The 19,121-nt window shown below is 33.8% G+C and overlaps 1 long non-coding RNA gene and 1 pseudogene across 1 annotated transcript; one reads left to right on the top strand and one right to left on the bottom strand.

Annotated features, from left to right (window-relative positions):
• Positions 1 to 6,037: 6,037 nt before the first annotated feature.
• Positions 6,038 to 13,325, top strand: LOC129872582 (ankyrin repeat-containing protein NPR4-like; annotated as a pseudogene).
• Positions 13,326 to 14,942: 1,617 nt separating this feature from the next.
• Positions 14,943 to 16,952, bottom strand: LOC129873918 (uncharacterized). The gene is made up of 3 exons (XR_008762811.1): positions 16,747 to 16,952; positions 15,798 to 15,848; positions 14,943 to 15,229 (listed from the first exon to the last, which is right to left on the bottom strand). It is a non-coding gene; the product is annotated as an uncharacterized LOC129873918 (long non-coding RNA).
• Between the last annotated feature and the right edge of the window lie 2,169 nt (positions 16,953 to 19,121).

The raw sequence follows: 19,121 nt of genomic DNA on the forward strand, positions 1-19,121 counted from the left end.
TTGCAAAAAGAGAAAAACAATTATAAAAATATATTTTCTACTATTTTAGAGTTTAATAAATAAGATTATGACTTTCATAATTTTCTCTTAATTGTTTCTTATTTATTTCTTAAAAAAGAATCTAATCTTATATGATACCGATAAGGTATCAATATATCGATGGAGTATTACAGAAGATTAAGCTCAGTTCTATATGATACTGATATGATATCAATATACCGACGGTGTATCATAGATGATTAATTTATAATTGTGATACTGCCGTTATGCAATATATAAGAAAAGAGAAAGTAGGGTAGACACATAAATAATTTAAGTTAGATCTAATTTAAATAAATAATTTTAATGGATCTAATTTATGTAGTTTTCCATGAAAAAAACATTTTTCTTAACACTGTTTGAGTAAGATGACAAAACAATATGTAACTTTATAATCGTAATTTATCAAATTTAAAAAATATAAAAAAAGTAACTCTCTAGATAATAATTGCTTAAGATATGAAGAATTACACTAAGATTTTTTTCTAAGAAATACCTAATATTTTTTTTAATTGACTTGTTCGTTCAAGTTTAAGAAGGTGAATAGAAAGTAAAGAAAAAATTCTTTTCAAATTGCACTATCATAACTCTTTTCTAAGGGTTCTACGCAAGTCAGTAGAAGTCAAACATGCGTATAATAGTCAAGCAAGTAACCATTAGCGAAGATATCACGATTTTAAATCTATAATGATTCGACATTACATATTCAATATTTTAATTAATTTGGAGCTAAATTGATTGTTTTTTCATACTGATTATCATAGCTGTCATGTGTCATTGTCTCATTCATTTATTTACTCCGTACAATTTTATGAAGAATGCTTTCTTGACATTTAATTATGAAGCAAATAATCCTTAGTTATTAATCGATCAATTAAAAGATTAAACTAAAGAAAAAAAGACGAAAAAAAAAAAAAGTTGAATAATGTATTATCATCAGTAAAGCCACTAAATAGGTATTAAGAGGATGACTTTAGGATTTAACACGATTTGCAAATGATTGATCATATTATGTTTTTCCCTTTAGCAAAAAACATAAATAAAAAAGGAAAAAGTATGGTCGTAGATTTTGAGTGTCCAATCTAATTAGGCCTACCAATATTGTGTAATTCATGTGATGTTATTAGAACCTACCATTTTTGTATTAACAATTCTCGTATTATTTAATTTAGTGGGAATATTTCCACCTACATGGAATTAAGTAAATATCAAAATAAAAATAAAAATACGTGTGTGTTTTTCAAAAAAATATTTTTTCAATTTTCTCATATTCGATTAGTCAAAATGTTCTTAAAATACTTTTTTGAATAAAACAAATTTCTCATACAATTTGAAAAAATAAATTTCATAAGTGATATTCACTGTAATACAAACGAATCAATCACAACATATAAATGAATAATTAAAATATCATATACAAATGTGTAAACTACTCATACAAAAAAAGATTTATCTTTATATCTTCTTCTAATATAATATATTAGTTAACAGACAGGAAGTGGTGCTAGCAAACAAATTCAAACCCGTCATGGGTTGAGATTATTTTAATCCCATAATAAAAGAAATACAAAGATAAGAAAAAGAGACAAGATATTTATTTAATTAATATATGTAGGTTCATATACTGTCACAATAAATTTCTAACTAAAAATTGTGACAATATTTTAGAATTATATATTTTTCTCTAATTATTGTAGCTTAAAGAGTGTTCACATGCTTGAGGACCCACAAAAATTGATGATGGAAATCCATATAGTTGTAATTTTATTTTAGTTCTAATTTCTTTTTTCAAGTTTCTAAATAATGTTTGCATGCATGACGTATTTGTATAATTAGTGTCTACCTTCATTGAATTTTCATATGATGATGTAAGATGATGTACAACATAAATCTAATTTTTTTTCTTAAGCAATAATCTTCTCATTGATAAGATCAAAGATTTCACTCTTATCTGTCCAAAAACAGAAAATTTTTCTTTTGAATTTTTCATTTTCTCTTTCCCCATTAGGGGTAGAGGGAAAAAATAGGTTTATTTATTTTTCCCCCCTTTATTTCTCATTAAGTCTTCATGTTATTTTTACAAATTTATTAAACTAATAAAACATTAAAAATTCAAAACCCTAATCGAGAATTCACATATATTTTATGTTTGGCTTGTTGTACATGCATGATTTCAATTTAATTGGTTTGTTTCTGATTATCTTATGTCTGAAACTTAAGATCTAAATAATTCGAATTCATGTCAGAAAGAATCACTTTTAAAATTGAAGTTTTGAGTGTATGTGAGAGTAATTTGATAGCTGAACTATCACTACTTGATAGTGATTGGGTAGTGAGTACAATTTTAGCTATTCATGAGTCATGCAGAGACATTAGATGAAGATCTAATATGTTATACTTCCTTCTTGTTTATATGTCACCATTTTAAATTTCACGTCTCTCAAGAAACCAGGTAGTTTATGATTGTATTCTTATTTAGTGTTCTCTTGAAGTTAGTTTTTAATATATGAACATAAATTAATTTATTTTAATTAATTAATGAACTGTTGTGATTGCGTGTACCGCCCCCCTAACTCCACATTAGTATGGTATTATCCTCTTTGGGCCAAGACCTCACAGATTTATTTTTGGAAGGCCTCATACTAATGGAGTTGGGTGAGCACTTATATATTGGTACATTTCTTCTTCTCCATCCGATGTGGGATGGGTTTGTTACCCAACAATCCTTCCCTCAAATCAATACCACACAATTCGTAACCTCCCCTTCAGCGATAATAAATTTGATCTGCTAATGATCTTGCACCGCCACTACCAACCAGTGGGATACGCTGCTTGACCACCATTTTGACAAGAAGACTTTCGACACAAGGCATCAACTGCAGATCTCCAATCGCTAGGTCACACCATCTGATCTGTCAAATCATTTTGCACCGCCGTTATCATCCAATGGGATACGCTGCCTGGACCACTACTTGACAGGAAGACTTTCGACACGAGGCACCCCTGCAGATCTCTAGTCTTGTTGTCACACCGAAAATTTCTCACAAACCGCAATCCACTACTCCGACACACACGAACCTTGCTCTGATACCACATGTTGTGACCGCACATACCACCCCCTAACTCCATATTAGTATGCTATTGTCTGCTTTGGGCTAAGTCCTCACATATTTATTTTTGGAAGGCCTCATACTAAGGAAATTGGGTGAGCACTTATATATTGGTATATTTCTTCTTTGGTAGAGTTTCCATGAAATTATATCCCATAAGGATAAAGAAAAATGGTTGCAATCAATGACCGAAGAGATGAACTCTTTACAAAAAAATACTTATGAGATTGTGAAACTTCCACAAGAAAAAAGGCATTAAAGAGCAAATGAGTATTCAAGCTCAAGAAAGATGGCAACAGAAAGGTGGTGAAGCACAAAGCCTGGTTAGTAATCAAAGGATTCCTATCGAAAATGGGAATTGACTTTGTTGAAATATTTTCACCAGTTATTAAATTGACTTCAATCTGTATCATCCTTGGATTGGTAGCCAGTTTGAATTTGTAGCTTGAACAAATGGATGTCAAGACAACATTTCTTCATGGAGATCTAAATAAAGAAATCTATATGGAGCAGCCAAAAGGTTTTAAAGTTTCAGAAAAAGAAAACCTCATTTATAAGCTTACGAAAAAACTTATATGGCCTAAAGCAAGAACTGAGGCAGCGGTACAAAAAGGTTCACTCATTCATGGTAAGTCAAGGATATAAAATGACCGTTGCAGATAAATGTGTTTACATTCAGAGATTTTTGGATGACAATTTTGTTGTACTTCTACTTTATGTGGATGACATGTTGATCGTCAGACAAGATGCAACAAAAATCAGACTGTTGAAGAAAGAACTCTCTAAGTCCTTTGAAATGAAAGACTTAGGTCCAGCTCAATAAATTTTGGGATTACAGATAACTCGAGATAGGAGAAACAAGAAGTTATGTCTATCTCAAGAAAATTATATTGAACGGGTGATTAAACGGTTTAATATGAGTAATGCCAAATCGGTAGGTGTCCCTTTGGCAAATCACTTTAAGTTGAGCAAGAATTTGTGCCCCTCATCCAAGAAAGAGATTGAGGAGATGTCTACAATTCCGTATTCTCCAGCAGTTGGAAGTCTGATGTATGTCATGGTTTGCATGAGGCCAGATATCGCACATACGGTAGGTGTGGTTAGTCATTTTCTTTCTAATACTGGAAAGAAACATTGAGAGGTAGTTAAGTGAATTCTCAGGTATCTTAAAGGTACTTCAAAATCAAGTCTGTGCTTTGGGGGAGCTGATCCAGTCTTGAAAGGCTATACAGATTTAGATATGGACGGAGATCCTGATGGTAGAAAATCAACCTCGGGATATGTTTATACATTTGTAGGGGGAGCTGAGTCATGGCAGTCAAGATTATAGAAGTGTGTTACACTATCCACAACTGAAGTAGAGTATATTGTTGTAGCGGAAGTTGGTAAAAAAATGTTATGGTTAAAGCAATTTTTTCAAGAACTAGGGATAAATCAAATAGAGTATAAGATACGTTGTGATAGTCAAAGTGCTATTGATTTAAGCAAAAACTCAATGTATCATTCTCGGATAAAGCATATCGACATTCGCTATTAGTGAATACGCGAGGTGATGGATCAACAACTGTTGAAACTAGTTAAGATCCATACGAAGGAGAATCTAGCAGATATATTGACAAAATTGGTCACTCAAGAATAGTTAGAGCTGTGCAGAGACATAGTTGGAATAACTTTTAGATAGTAGCTGTGTTGGAATGCAACTGAATGGGGAGAATTGATATGTTCAGCAGCCATTCTATAAGCCCACAATTCTAGAAGCAGCACACCGTTGTTGAAGCCATCAGCCACCATTGTTAAAAATTAGCCACCAACAACATTTTTAAGGATATAAATAGAGTCTTATGTTTCACTTGTAAATCAACACACAAAATACAATCTAGGAAGAGATTGTGAGAAGAACAGAGTGTTTGGTGAGGTTTTTTTTGTAGAGAGAAATTCTTGGTGCAAATTCTCTGTAATTCTATTCTTGTAAAATAGAGTTGTTTTTCCTCCCAAATATTCTTCATAGTGATCAGAGAATCACAACAAGTGGTAACAAAGCCCTTGGTTCTGTGTTTGTCAAAATATATCGGAACACAAAAATTTTAAGCCAAAGCTGGGTTTCTTTGAAAACTTGATCATCGGTATGTTTCGATCACTTTATTAGATTTCTTATGTTGATACGAATTCAATATAATTTTCCGAAGGTAAAACGAAGCTAAAACAAAGAAATTATAGTCATTTAAAGTTTGCTCTGTTTTTTTTTGGTTTTCTGTTGAGAGGAAAAAGAAGGTGAGCAGTACCTGCCACGTCAGCACCACCTCAGTGCCCAATCACCCTGCCATGTAGATGTCACATCACACCCAGTCAGTGCCACGTCAACACCCAGTTATCATAATTTTTTTAAAATTTATGAAATAACCCCTGGAGTTACTAAAATTATAATTCTACCCCAAATGTTTAGTATATTTTCAATTTAACCCTAATTATTTGGTGTAAATTTGAAAATTTTCTGGTGGCCCAATTTTGACTCAAGAAGAGTCAATCCTATCATTTTTCACCATTTCAGACATATTGGTGAGTTCTGTTTGGTGAGATTCTGCTTCAAATTTTGAACAAGCCATTTTTAAGATATAATGAAAGAGTCATCATCATCTAGAGCTATGACAAAACTTACTGTCACAAATTACACATTATGGAGACCACAGATGAAAGATCTCCTCAGTTGTAAAGATTTGTATGATTCAATAGAAGAAAAGAAAAAGAACCTTGATTCCACCAAAGAAGCAGAGTGAAAGAAACTAAACATGAAAACTATCGATCAAATTCAACAATGGATTGACGATAGCGTTTTTCATCATATTGCACAAGAAACAGATGCGTATGCCCTCTAGATGAAGTTAGAATGGATGTATCAAGCCAAGACTGCTTGGAACAAAGCCCTATTGATGAGGCATTTGGTAAATTTGGAGTTAAAGCACGAAACTTCAGTTGCCGAGCATACTAGTGAGTTTCATAGCTTGATAAATCAATTATCATTTGTTGACATGCCGCTTGGGGATGAGTTGCAAGTCCTACTACTTCTTAGTTCTCTTTCTGATAGCTTAGAGACGTTGGTATTCTCTCTCAGTAATTCAGCTCCCGATGAAAATCTAACCATGTTTATAATCAAAGATGCCTTATTTAATGAAGAGGCCAGAAGAAAAGACATCGATCATGGTGAGTCGCATGCCCTTATTATAGAAAGAGGGAGACAACAAGAAAAAAGTAAAGATAAGATGAGAGTCAGAAGAAAGATAGGGGAAAATCCACATATGGTACGAACCTATCATATAAGTGCTACCACTGTGGAATAAATGACCATTTAAAGAAGATCTGCAGAAGGAGAAGGGGCAGTTGAAGGAGAAGGATGGAGATGCATTAGTCACTACCCACAGAGAGGTAGCCATTTGTTCCATCCAAGAAGAGACATGCCTTCACGTCTTAAGTCAAAAAGATAACGAATGAGTGATAGATATTGCAACATCATACTACGTCACATCCCAAAGGGATCTCTTCACAACATACAAAGAAAGAGATTTTGGAGCAGTGAAAATGGGGAACACTTCTTCTTGTGAGATAGTTGAAATTGGTGATATCAAAATATAAACAAATATCGGGAGTACAATGATACTGAAGGATGTCCGTTATGTGCCATATCTTCGGCTAAATCTAATATCAGGTATAACTCTTAACAAACAAGGCTATGAAAGTCATTTCAAAAAAGGCATATGATCATTGGCTTCAGGAGGTGTACCATCATCGTTCCCCTATGATGGTTCTATAGCTTCTGGAGGGGTTTGTGCCCCCCCGCCAAACATCCTCCTGTTCTACTTCTGGTACTGCTTCTTGCTCCCATATGCTATTTGTGGCAAACTGCAATGGTAGTAGTTCTGGACCAACTTTCTGGGCACTGGAATTTTTTTCATGAGACATTGTGGGCTTTTCAATGTCTTTTATTGCCTGGTTTTCGTAGAATACAACATCCCTACTTCTGATCACCGTCTTCTTTAATTGGATCATATAATCTATATTCAAATTCTTAATCTCCATAGCCTATGAAGATACATGGTATAGTTCTACCATCAAGCTTCCTCCTGAGCTCTTTGGATACATGTGCATGTGCTAAACAACCGAATACCCTTAAATGAGAATATGAGGGATTCTTACTAAACCATATTTACCCTGGAACCTCAAAATTCAACGGGGTTGATGGTGACCGGTTAATTAGGTAGCAGGCGACGCAAACAACTTCTCCCTAGAATGGCTTAGGCAGCTTTGTCATACTGATCATACTTCTGACTCTTTCCATGATTGTCCGGTTCATTCTCTCGGCTACTCCATTGTGTTGTGGGGTGCGTGGGACCATCTTCTCATGTTGAATCCCTTGTCTCTTGCAATAGGAATCGAACTCCTTGTAAGTATACTCGCCTCGATTATCTGAGCGAAGGCATTTAATCATTTAGTTTTTCTATGTTGGTCAAATTCATACTTTCAAACTAGGCCGAACCCATCGGTGGCCACCTAAAGTTGGAACCATATTTCACTTAGACACCTCAACTAAATTTTGTTCATTTTACACATCTAATGTCAAGCCCCATTGTGTCATTTTGACACTTTTCGCTGACTCAGCTTAGTATGTGTGTTGCACGAATTTTGAGCGCGCGAGAGACTTTTTTTTTATAAATATATATTTTTTCCTTCTTCTTCATCACTCTTTCTCCCTTCCATCTTCTCTACCTTTCACCACTTTCCATCAACCACACAACTTTTTAAAAAATTCTACAAATTAAATTAGGTTACATTCTTTGATTCTTTCATCTTCTTTGAAAATCAAATTTGCATCTTGATTCATATTAAGAAACAAAACTGATTTCAAGAAAACAAAAAAAGAAATCAATTTCTTTCAAATGAAAAAAATGATTTACATTTTTACCGTCCCCATTGAAATTAAGAAATAAAACTGATTTCAAGAGAACAAAAAAAGAAATAAAGAAATAAAGAACCTTCACTTGAATAAAAATAAAAGAAATCTCTTTTACATATCCATCATTGTAAATCCCAATCAAAGCAGCATAAGAAATCAACTTCTTTCAAATGTCATACAAAAACTTCTCGATTTGATAGAATTTAACTTATTCTTCCAATTTATTTTATTTTGTGAACTAACCCCTGTTCTTACCTTCTTGGTAGAGAAGAACAAATGAGAAGGGGAAGAAGGCATAAGAAGAAGAAAAGGGGCGGGGGCATGGGGTTTGGTATTGATTGGAGGGGAAAAAATAAAGTAAAAGTGAGTTTGTTTGTTTTTTTTTTTAAAAAATCCACGTGTCTCATATTGATTCGTTTATTTTTCCACATAAGAGGTGTTTGAATATACGCGCTTAATCTGATTTTAAAAATATAAAAAAGTGTCAAAATGACACAGCGGAATCCGACATGGGGTGTCTAGAATGAACAAAATTTAGTTGAGGTGTCTAAGTGAAAGTTGGTGCCAACTTTAGGAGGTCACTGATGGATTTGACCTTCAAACTAATAACTCTCGAGGGTAAAATAAGAAGAATAGTGTTATTTATGTATTGATTTAGTAAAATGACAATCATTAAAGAATATCTTTTTTAGTAAGGAAGTCATATAAATAGGAACGGAGAAAGTATACATAAGATGCAACTAAATATCTATCTGACCAAGAATCAAATCACTATATTGGTTGTAATTAGACTCCAGAGTTGAATTAATTTAAAAACTATTGGTGCAGTGACATCTAGATCTATTAGTGATAATGAAATATTTTAATAAGATTTTATTGAATATCTACCAAAAACTGAGCACTTAATATTATTGGAGGATCGTGGAAGTTTGACACTATGAATAGTAAAGTCAAAAGTAATTACATAAAGTTTCAATTATTTTTTTCCTGTTATGTTCATGTTAATCACTTAATAATGGATTTATAGATCTTGATACCGTACATCGAATTAATTGTTCTTTCTTTAATATAATATCATTGTCGATGTTCATCTAATAATTCAATAAATGCCAAAAGCAGCCACATGATCTTTTGTCATTAAAAAAAATTAGGTCAGTCTTAGGCAATAAATAATTGGGATTAATGTACATAGATCATATAGAAAAAGAGCAGTAGGGCTAAAAGTATGTCGAATTATTACTACTAAGTCAACTATTAACAAATAATGAGAAAGTGAAACGACGTGGTTCTTATTTCTTTATTTCCATTTGTTTCTTCTAATAAGAGTAATAAATGTTTTTTTTTTGAACAAAATAAGATATTGATTTGCCAAGCGTACAATTAAAGATCTCAAATATATAGCATTCATTGGCCATTTATCGCCAAATATCTAAAAATAAATAAACATTATTATAAAAATTTAAATTTCAAGGTAAAATTTAGAAGAATTAGTTTTGTAGATCACTTACAATTTTTTGAAAATTTTTATGTGTTTTTTACGAGAGATCTTGATTTTTACACATAAGATATCTATATTTTTATATATAAAAGTACTTAAAAGACTATTTTCTACTATTCATTTTGTAAGTGGCTAAGAAATTTTAATTCCTCATGCATATGTGTGCAATTTAAGCTTCAATATTTTAAAAGGTTGGATGCGAAGCGAGACATTTTATGTAGCATAAGGCGAGGTGTAAGCTCCGAAATACGGGGCGCAAGTCCCATGAACCTACTAGGAGTACATATATCTCATGTATCTTCAATTTTCTGATTTTATTATTAAGAAACTAAGCAAAAGTAATTTTTTTCAATAATTCTACAAATAAATTCAAATAAATCACTAATAATATAGAAAAAAATATTGTATTATTGTTACAATAATATAAAAAGTTGGCATCTCTTCGAAAAAGTCACAACCTTTCATCACAACTTTTAAAATCCAACACAAGTTATATGCTCCTACGAACTCAATAATTTTGGCTCATATTTCTTTGATACATGTGCTGTTGCACTAGTTTTTTATATGCAATTAATCAGAAGTAACATAAATCCAATTCTTTTGGAATTGCTGATCGCTATGGGGGACTTTTTGTCTCGATAATTAGATATTGTTTATATGCAATTAATTAGGAGACGGTAGCCAACCTTAAAAACTAATTAGACATTTCTTTAATTTTTCATAAGGAATTTGAGATAATTACTTGACTGGAAACAACCAACTGGTAATTATCCTTCGTTGTAGCTAAGTCAACTGATTGATTAAAAGATTAAATGTTAAAAATTGATTACCCATAACCCACCTGTGTAGCTCAAGATCATATATTTGTCCGTCTAGAAAATTCAAGTGTCCAGTGTTTTAAACCTTTTTGTATCAATACAAGTTGTAATAATATCAATGTCTCATTATTTTGTGTGAAAACAATCTTAATATCAGTCGTTTGTAGTGCTAAAATTGCTTCGAACTTTAGCGTTCAGATTTCATTTAATGGAAGAAAGATATGTAGGGGCAAAACAAGCTGGTATACTACTTGAAGAGCTTTGGGCGGAGTGTCAAAGAAGTGTATAAGCTATTGGAGCTAAATAGTGGAAAAGGAAAAATTGCTCCATTCTGCTGTAAAAGCTGCAAGAAAGTCAAAAAGGGATGCACATGCATCGTTCAAGAAGAAAACGTGTATTTTACGCATTTCAAAAGTTATTGTATTCTTTAATAATTTTTGACAAAAAAATATGTATTTTACACGAAAATGCGTATTTTTACGCGTTTTCCGTTTCCTAGAAATAAAGGCCTTTTGCCCTCATTTAGATTATTCCACAAAAATACAATCCAAAAGAGTAAGAACACAAACAGAGTTATACACCAAGATAAATATTGTAGTCTTGATTGTCTCTTTAGTGAGTTATTCCCTTTACAAAAGAGAAGTGTTTATTTTTGTTTTCTCCTTGTATTTGAGAGCAGTGTACTCTCATATTATCATAGTAAAATCCATCTACCCTGTGATTTTTTCCCTCTATCTGTTCCAGTGGTTTCCATGTAAAAATTTTGTGTCAAATTTATTTTTATTATTTATTATCATATCAAACTTTAATTGTGGTGCTTCCTCCAACAAAAGCGAGATATAGAGTTTTTAGTTGTGGTTATTCGCAGTCATCCTGAACTCATATGGCAAGCTGACAATCAAAACTGGACCATTTTTCATGTTGCACTTTTATATCGAGAGGCAAAAGTCTTCAGTCTTATACACCAAATAGGAGAAATTAAAACCTTAGCTATTCAAATGCTTGATGATGATGGCAATAGCATTCTACATTTGGCTGGAAATTGTTAGCGCAGGCAATCCGTGAACAGAAAACTGGACAGATGGAAGTCCAGACTGTGCCTCCTAATGCTGATAATAATGTTGAGATTAGACACATAACAGAGACACAGTCTGTTAAGGTATTTCCCCTCTCTCTTTTACAATCTTTTTATACTATATATACACTTGCTTCGTTCCAATTTAACATGATACAAGAAATATTGTATAACCAAAAGTTGTTATTCCTCCAGCATTAAGGTTAGTAAATCAGAAACACTAAATATGAAAAATAAAACAGAATTCGAATCCACAGAATTCACTTTGTGTTCTTAAGAAATTTAATCTTCTCACTGTACCCAAGATTATGGATTATTTTCTATGATAAAACAGATAGAACATTAAAGAAGTAGCGATACCTCAAACTTCGATAATATCAACGAACTCAGGAAAAACAGCAACGTAATCACACAAAAACACAACTTTGTTCATAAGAAAATATATGTAGAAGAGAATATTTTTTTCGATGTCTAAAACTGAGAGAAAGCCTCTCTATTTATAGCCAACAATGGGTTAGAATATGCTTGTCCAGAACAGTCTCATCTGTTCAGAATAGGCACAATGTCTTTTGGGAGGGAAGCGTCTTTTCGGAAAGGAACAGGTCCTTTCAAAACATTTCCGCGAAATTTAAAATAAATCCCGTTTTTAGTTATTTCGATTATTTTAGTTAATTCTGTGAATTTAATTAATTCAAATTAATCCGCAAATTAATTAATTAATAATTCCGAATTAATACTGAACTAATATTCAGAAAAAGAAAATCAAATAATGAGATTAATAAATAAATTTTGTCTAAAAAATTACCAATCAATCACAGAGTCTGAGCCGACCAAGCGACGACGGCGCAAGGGGTCACCCTCTACTTTAACTCTTTATGAGTTAAAAGGAAATCTTTCCTAATATAAGGATAAGACTTTTCCTTTTTTCTACCAATGAGAAGAAATGATTTTTCATTTTTCCTTTATTTGGTTCCCCACATTTCCTAATTCTTCTTTTCCATTCTTTCCCATTTACACTCCACTTAAACCTAACAAAAGTCCCGTAGTTTAGGTTAATTATCATTATTTAAATAATGAGCTGGTCAATACGTCAACAGGAAGAAGAGAAGATTATGCCACAATCATTTCTCAGGGTTTATGGAACAGCACTTCAAATGCAAAGAGAGATGTTGTGGTTCAAGGTGAGAGTTACCTAAAAGTAAATTTCACACTGCGGAATGACTGATTACTAATTGGCTAGGAAGTGTAGAAAATTGTACCATCTATATTGCAAAGGGTCACAAACAAGGATGGGAAATCCCCTAGGGAATTATTCACAGAAGAGCACAAGCTATTACTAAAAGAAGGGGAAAGCTGGATGAAACACACTGCGAATTCTTGTATGATTGTGGCAACTTTGATCGCCATAATGGTGTTTGCTGCTGGTTTCACTGTGCCAGGCGGTAATAACGCTGATAATGGCATTCCAATATTGCTAAAATTGAATGGATTTAGGATCTTTGTCATATCAGAGGCAGTGGCACTATTCAGCTCAATTGTTTCCATCATTATGTTCTTGTTCATTCTGATATCTCGCTATGCTGAAAACGATTTTCTTGTGTCATTGCCTGCCAGGTTACTATTAGGACTCACAACGCTGTTTGTCTCGATAATTAGTATGCTCTTGGCTTGTGCAACAACCTTCTTTTTGGTATATAGTAATCATACGGGTTGGGAACCAAAGCTCATTGCTTCTTGTGCTGGTGTTCCTGTAGCTTTATTTGGGTGTTTACAGTGTGGTTTGATCATTGATGTGGTAAATTCGACATATTGGTCCAAGTTTCTTTTTAGACTGGGATAACAGAGTCTTTATTAACAACAGAGCCTTCATTGTTGAAAACGATTACCCTTAGGAGTATTTTCTTATTGTTAGTAAAATACAGTGCAGCAGCATTTTACATTCTTATGTAATAAGAGAACCAGGGTTCTTGGCGGTGCAATATTCTAAGTACTCCTAATTGTAGTATGTGTGCATGAAACTTGAGAGAATTTCTGAAAGAAAGTATAAAATGAATACAGATTTTTGATATTTTTTTTTTGATGATCTACCCTCTACAATCTTCATGTCTATATATACAAATATAAAAGATAAAAAAACAATAAAAGCCCATACTAGTTAAAATAACAATAAAACCCATAAAAGATAAACAACAATAAAGACCCATACTAGTTATATTAACAATAAACCCATACTAGTTTGCATAATTTTCAGCAAGTTGTTTCTCTTTGTCTTCTCTTCTCTTTATTCCAACATCCCCCTCAAGTTGGAGGGGAGAGAATTAACCCCCAACTTGCGAAGAATGGTATTGTGAGCTGGTCCTGATAAAGGCTTTGTGAAGATATCTGCAACTTGAGATGCAGATGGAACGAAATTTAGAGAAATGAGACCTGCAGTGAACTGTTGGCGCACAAAGTGGCAGTCAAGTTCGACGTGCTTTGTGCGTTCATGAAACACAGGGTTTCTAGCAATGTGGAGTGCCGATTGACTATCAGAATGGACCGGGATTGGTAGCTTTGGCGGAGCTGATAGATCTCGAAGAAGACGATTCAACCATGTGACTTCAGCAACAACTCGTCGCATTGATCTATATTCTGCTTCCGCAGATGAAAGTGATATTGAAATTTGTTTCTTGGATTTCCAAGAAATCGGAGAGCCACCCATGCTTATAAAATACCCACTGACAGATCTTCTTGTATCCATACATGAGGCCCAATCGGCATCGCAGAAAGCAAGAATGGAAAAAGAAGGATTGCTACTGAAGAACAATCCTTGACCTGGAGATGTCACGACCTAACCCCGTAGGCCGTGACTGGTGCCCGAATTGAGCACCCAAACGTACCCTTATCCCAAATTAGCCTTTTGACCGAATAAACAAAGGTAGTGAAAAAAAAATTGCTAAATAGATCAAAAAAAATAGATGTAGGCACGAGGGATGATAGGCCGTCACAAAACACACAAAACCCAAACCATATATACAAAACCCACAACATAAATCTGTCTACAGACCTCTACAGATGATAGCATAGTCATATGACGGGACAGGGTCCCGTCGTACCCCTGATCAAAATATCCAAATATACAGAGATCAAGTCAGTACCAAAATACAAGCTCCGAACAAGGGAGCACTGTCAATAACACAGCAGATGTCCTAAACAGGCGGCTCAGCAAAACGAACGTCGGTACCTGCGGGCATGTAACGCAGCCCCCCGAAGAAAGGGGGTCAGTACGGAAAATGTACTGAATATGTAAAGCATGAATTGTAATAAATTAAAATCATAATCGGAATAGTATGTACAGAAAACAAAATAAATGTTCAGAATTTCAAAATACTTATCATAATCCCAAATCATATATGCAAATACATATGCCATATCCAGCCCCATGTCATGGGACTCGGTGAACAAAGTGTGGTTGCCCTCCCATCATCGGCACCACGGCACATCATAACACCAGAGTAGGGAATATCTCCGTAACAAATCATATCATATCAGATGGCCATATCAAATCATATCATATCATAAACATATATGTACATGGCACAGCATAACTCCGTGGCATAACATTTACCACCCCATGTACATGTCATACCTGCCCCCTCACGTCGGGACACGGCGAACAATGCAGAGAAATACGCACGAAAACATATCCTGGCCCAGGCTCAGTGAAAGAAGCATTGAGGCATCCACGAGTGGAGTAGTGAGAAACTAAATGCAATTTAAATTACAAAACATTTATACAGACTCGATGGCATAATTTCGATAACAAATCGTAAAAGGAAACTTGAATAATAATAATAGTATAAGTACTTTCAATATCACAATAGTCTACGTAAAAATAATATTTTCCGAATCATCTCCGTACTTCTAAATATATTATGGGAATTAACGGAATAATTATTCATATAATATTAGGAAGCATAGCAAAGAGTTTCTTTCAAATTCTACCTACCGTAATTCAAACGGAATAACGAAGAAAAATTCGGAATAGTGGGGCCCACCTCGGTCAAATGAAGTGGCGTATACAAATCACGTGCGTTAGACTTCATAACATTATTTAGAAGAGTTTCAAGGTATTCGGAATTCATTTGTGCAAAATCTAGAAGTTTAGACAATTTTTCCAAAACTATTCATAATTACCTAATTCAATTCTATTGAATAGAAAAGGGAAATTTTCGAGCGTCGATTCCGAAGAGTAGAGTGATCCCCGAGGTTCGTATTCACTCCTATTACATTAAGGACATGCCAAGAGAAGAAAATGTAAAGCTTTACATACCTTTTTGGCCTTTTACGGTTGTCCAAGTTCAATTCCCGTTTCCTCCAAAATCTACAATTGGTCACATTTACCAATTACTATTTATAAGACTTTAAGAATTCAATTTTTCCAATACTTGTCTACAAAAATTTCGGCAGCATCTCCCCTATATATATGACACCCCGAGATTACAACTCGGCCACAATATTAACAACCAAGCCAACAACAACACCAATTCCATCGATAATCAATTTAACACACCATAACATAAATTGGTGTAATTTTCCAATTAGTGCAACAACTTTCAACCAAACTTTGCATTTCCAAATAAATATGAATATCTCATATCCATAATTAATTTCAACTCATTCCATCATAAGTGAAAAATATTCTAAGTAAGCTATCCAATTTTTATCAATTCCATATTTCACTCAAAAATTCCATAAATACAACAAAAATATTATAATTCATTTTCTTCCTCCAACTTCATAATCAAATTCATTTCCTTCTTTCAACTTCACAACCAACAACAACACTCCATACTTTTAATAATTTACCTCCATATTCTTATAATATCATACTCAAATTACATAATTCCTACAAACTAGTTTAATACCAACTTACACCATTTAAACTTCATTTATATCCCCAAAATCATAACCACAACTAATAAATTATACAAACTTAATTTTTTTTCCATTTCATCACCTAACCCATATTTCCAACTTTAATAAATTCATTCAACTTCCAATTCCAACATAAAATTTTTACCATAACTACTACTCCATAACTACTACTAAAATACTACACAAAATTTAATTCATCTTGCCTCCAAAATCTTCATATACATGGATTTATACATATGTAAAACCCACCATGCAAACTTCCATATTTCCATAAATTTTACACATCTCTACATACTACAACATCAATAAACTTCATAACACAAAGAAATTGGATTAATTCTTACCTTTTCCTTCCAACTTCTTCACTTTACCAAAGCTTCAAATCAACCAAACAAGCCTTCTATCTTCCAAAATAAGTTTACCATGTTATAAAGGACCCTTGATATAGTAGGAATACTAAGAGAAAGTAATTTTTGGGATGAAATTTCAAGAAGTTATGTTTTCCTTGCCTTGGCCGAACTCTCTCTTATTTTTCCTTAGTGTTTTTGGCTCCTCTATCTTCTTCCAATTCTCTTGAACATTCTAGGAGTTGGAAGATATAAGACCCCTAGGTGAAATCACCATTTTGCCCCTCACCTTTTCTAATATTCCCAAGTTGAAATTCCAATTTTGTCCTTAACCTTTTGTAGTATTTCCATATGTGAAATTCCAATTTTGTCCTTAATCTTTTATGGTATTTCCACATATGAAATTCCAATTTTGTCCATAATCTTTTATAGTATTTCCACATGTGAAATTCTAATTTTACCCTTAAACTTTTCCAATATTTTCACATCCCAATTTAGTCATAAGAATTATGTATCCAACAAAATCAAACATAGCCTTGCCCTTGACTTGTTACCGTTATCCCAAAAATGTTCTATTGTGAAAATAAAAAAAAATATGGGATATAACAGATTTTCGAAGATATCAAAGAACACGAATTGCAGCATCGTAATGAGGTAACCTTGGGGACTGCATATACTGTGACAAATGCTGAACCGCAAAGGCTAAATCTGGACGAGTGTGAGTTAAATAGTTGAGTTTTCCGATCAATCTTCGATAGGAAAAAGGATCTGTGAGTGGTGTCCCTTCATCAGCAGAGAGTTTTTGCGAAGGATCAAGTGGAGAAGGTACTTCAGCTAAGTCATCACAGTTGTACTCAGACAAAAGTTCAAGAGTGAATTTCCTCTGATTCACTATCAGACCATGGTCTTCTCGTACCACCTTCAATCCAAGGAAATAATGTAAGCTTCCTAGGTCTTTTATCTTAAATTCAGTGTCCAAAATTTGCTTGAGATTAGACAACTCTATAGAATCATTCCCAGTAATAATTATATCGTCGACATAGACTGCAACTAAAGAAACTGAGTGACCTAAATGCTTGTAGAATAAAGAGTAATCATTTAGAGATGAAACATAGCCTTTGAAATTAAGAGCAGCCCCTAATTTTGCATACCATTGTCTTGAGGCTTGTCTCAATCCATACAAAGATTTGTTTAGTTTGCAAACTAAGTTAGGATTAGAAGATTCCATACCCGGAGGAAATTTCATATACACCTCTTCTTGCAATTCACCATGCAAAAAGGCATTATTGACATCTAGTTGAGATATATTCCAACCTCTCTTGACTGCTACTGCAAGTAAGCATCTTATTGTTGTCATTTTGACAACAGGAGAATACATTTCATTGAAGTCGATGCCTTCTCTTTGGATGTATCCCCTTACCACCAATCTTGCCTTTAATCTCTCTATAGACCTATCTGCTTTGTGCTTTACTTTATAAACCCATTTACAGGGTAAAGCTTTCTTATTTGGAGGTAGACTCACAATTTCCCAAGTGTTGTTGGAATTTAATGCCTCAAATTCAGTGTCCATAGCTTTTAACCAACCAGGATCCATAGCTGCCTGGGAATAATTCTTTGGCTCACTTATACTTGAAATTGCATTCAAGACCTGTTGATTAGAGATAGATAAAGCAGTAAAGGAGAAAATAGGAGGATCAATGGGATCAGTAAAACATGAAGTGGAAAGATCAGTGAGATAAACTGAGTTGCAAACATACTCATCTAGATACACAGGCCTTTTAGGAACCCTCTCTGATCTTCTTTCAGGTGCAACAAAGACGGGATCCACATCATGAGTTGGAAGACTATTAGATGAGGAAGATAGACTTGGGGAAGGTGGAGGAACATCAATAGATGAGCTAGATGAAGGAAGTGAGCTAGAATCACTAGGAATGGACCCTAAGGAATCAGATTCATCAGGGGTAGAAACCAATGGAGATAGGGTATGAGAAGAAGAAATAGATGGTCCTAAATCAGCTGTGGTTGTAGTGAAAATAGGAGGAGAAGGAGTTTGAGTGTGAAAAGGAAATGTAGTTTCATGAAAAACTACATCCCTTGAAATGATGATTTTCTTAGAATTCATTTCCATGACTTTATACCCTTTCTTCCCTACAGGATATCCAAGAAATATACAAGGGACTGCCCTAGGAGCAAATTTGGGTCTGTTATGTGAAGGGGTTGAAACAAAACACAAACATCCAAAACTTCTCAAAAACTTGTATGAAGGAGAAGTTCCAAAAATCAATTCAAAAGGTGTTTTTCCTTTGAGCACAGATGAGGGAAACCTATTTATTAGAAAAGTTGCGGTCAATAAACAATCACCCCAATAGCAA

The sequence above is a fragment of the Solanum dulcamara genome, chromosome 11, assembly GCF_947179165.1.
Source record: "Solanum dulcamara chromosome 11, daSolDulc1.2, whole genome shotgun sequence".
Classification (NCBI taxonomy): Eukaryota; Viridiplantae; Streptophyta; class Magnoliopsida; order Solanales; family Solanaceae; genus Solanum; species Solanum dulcamara.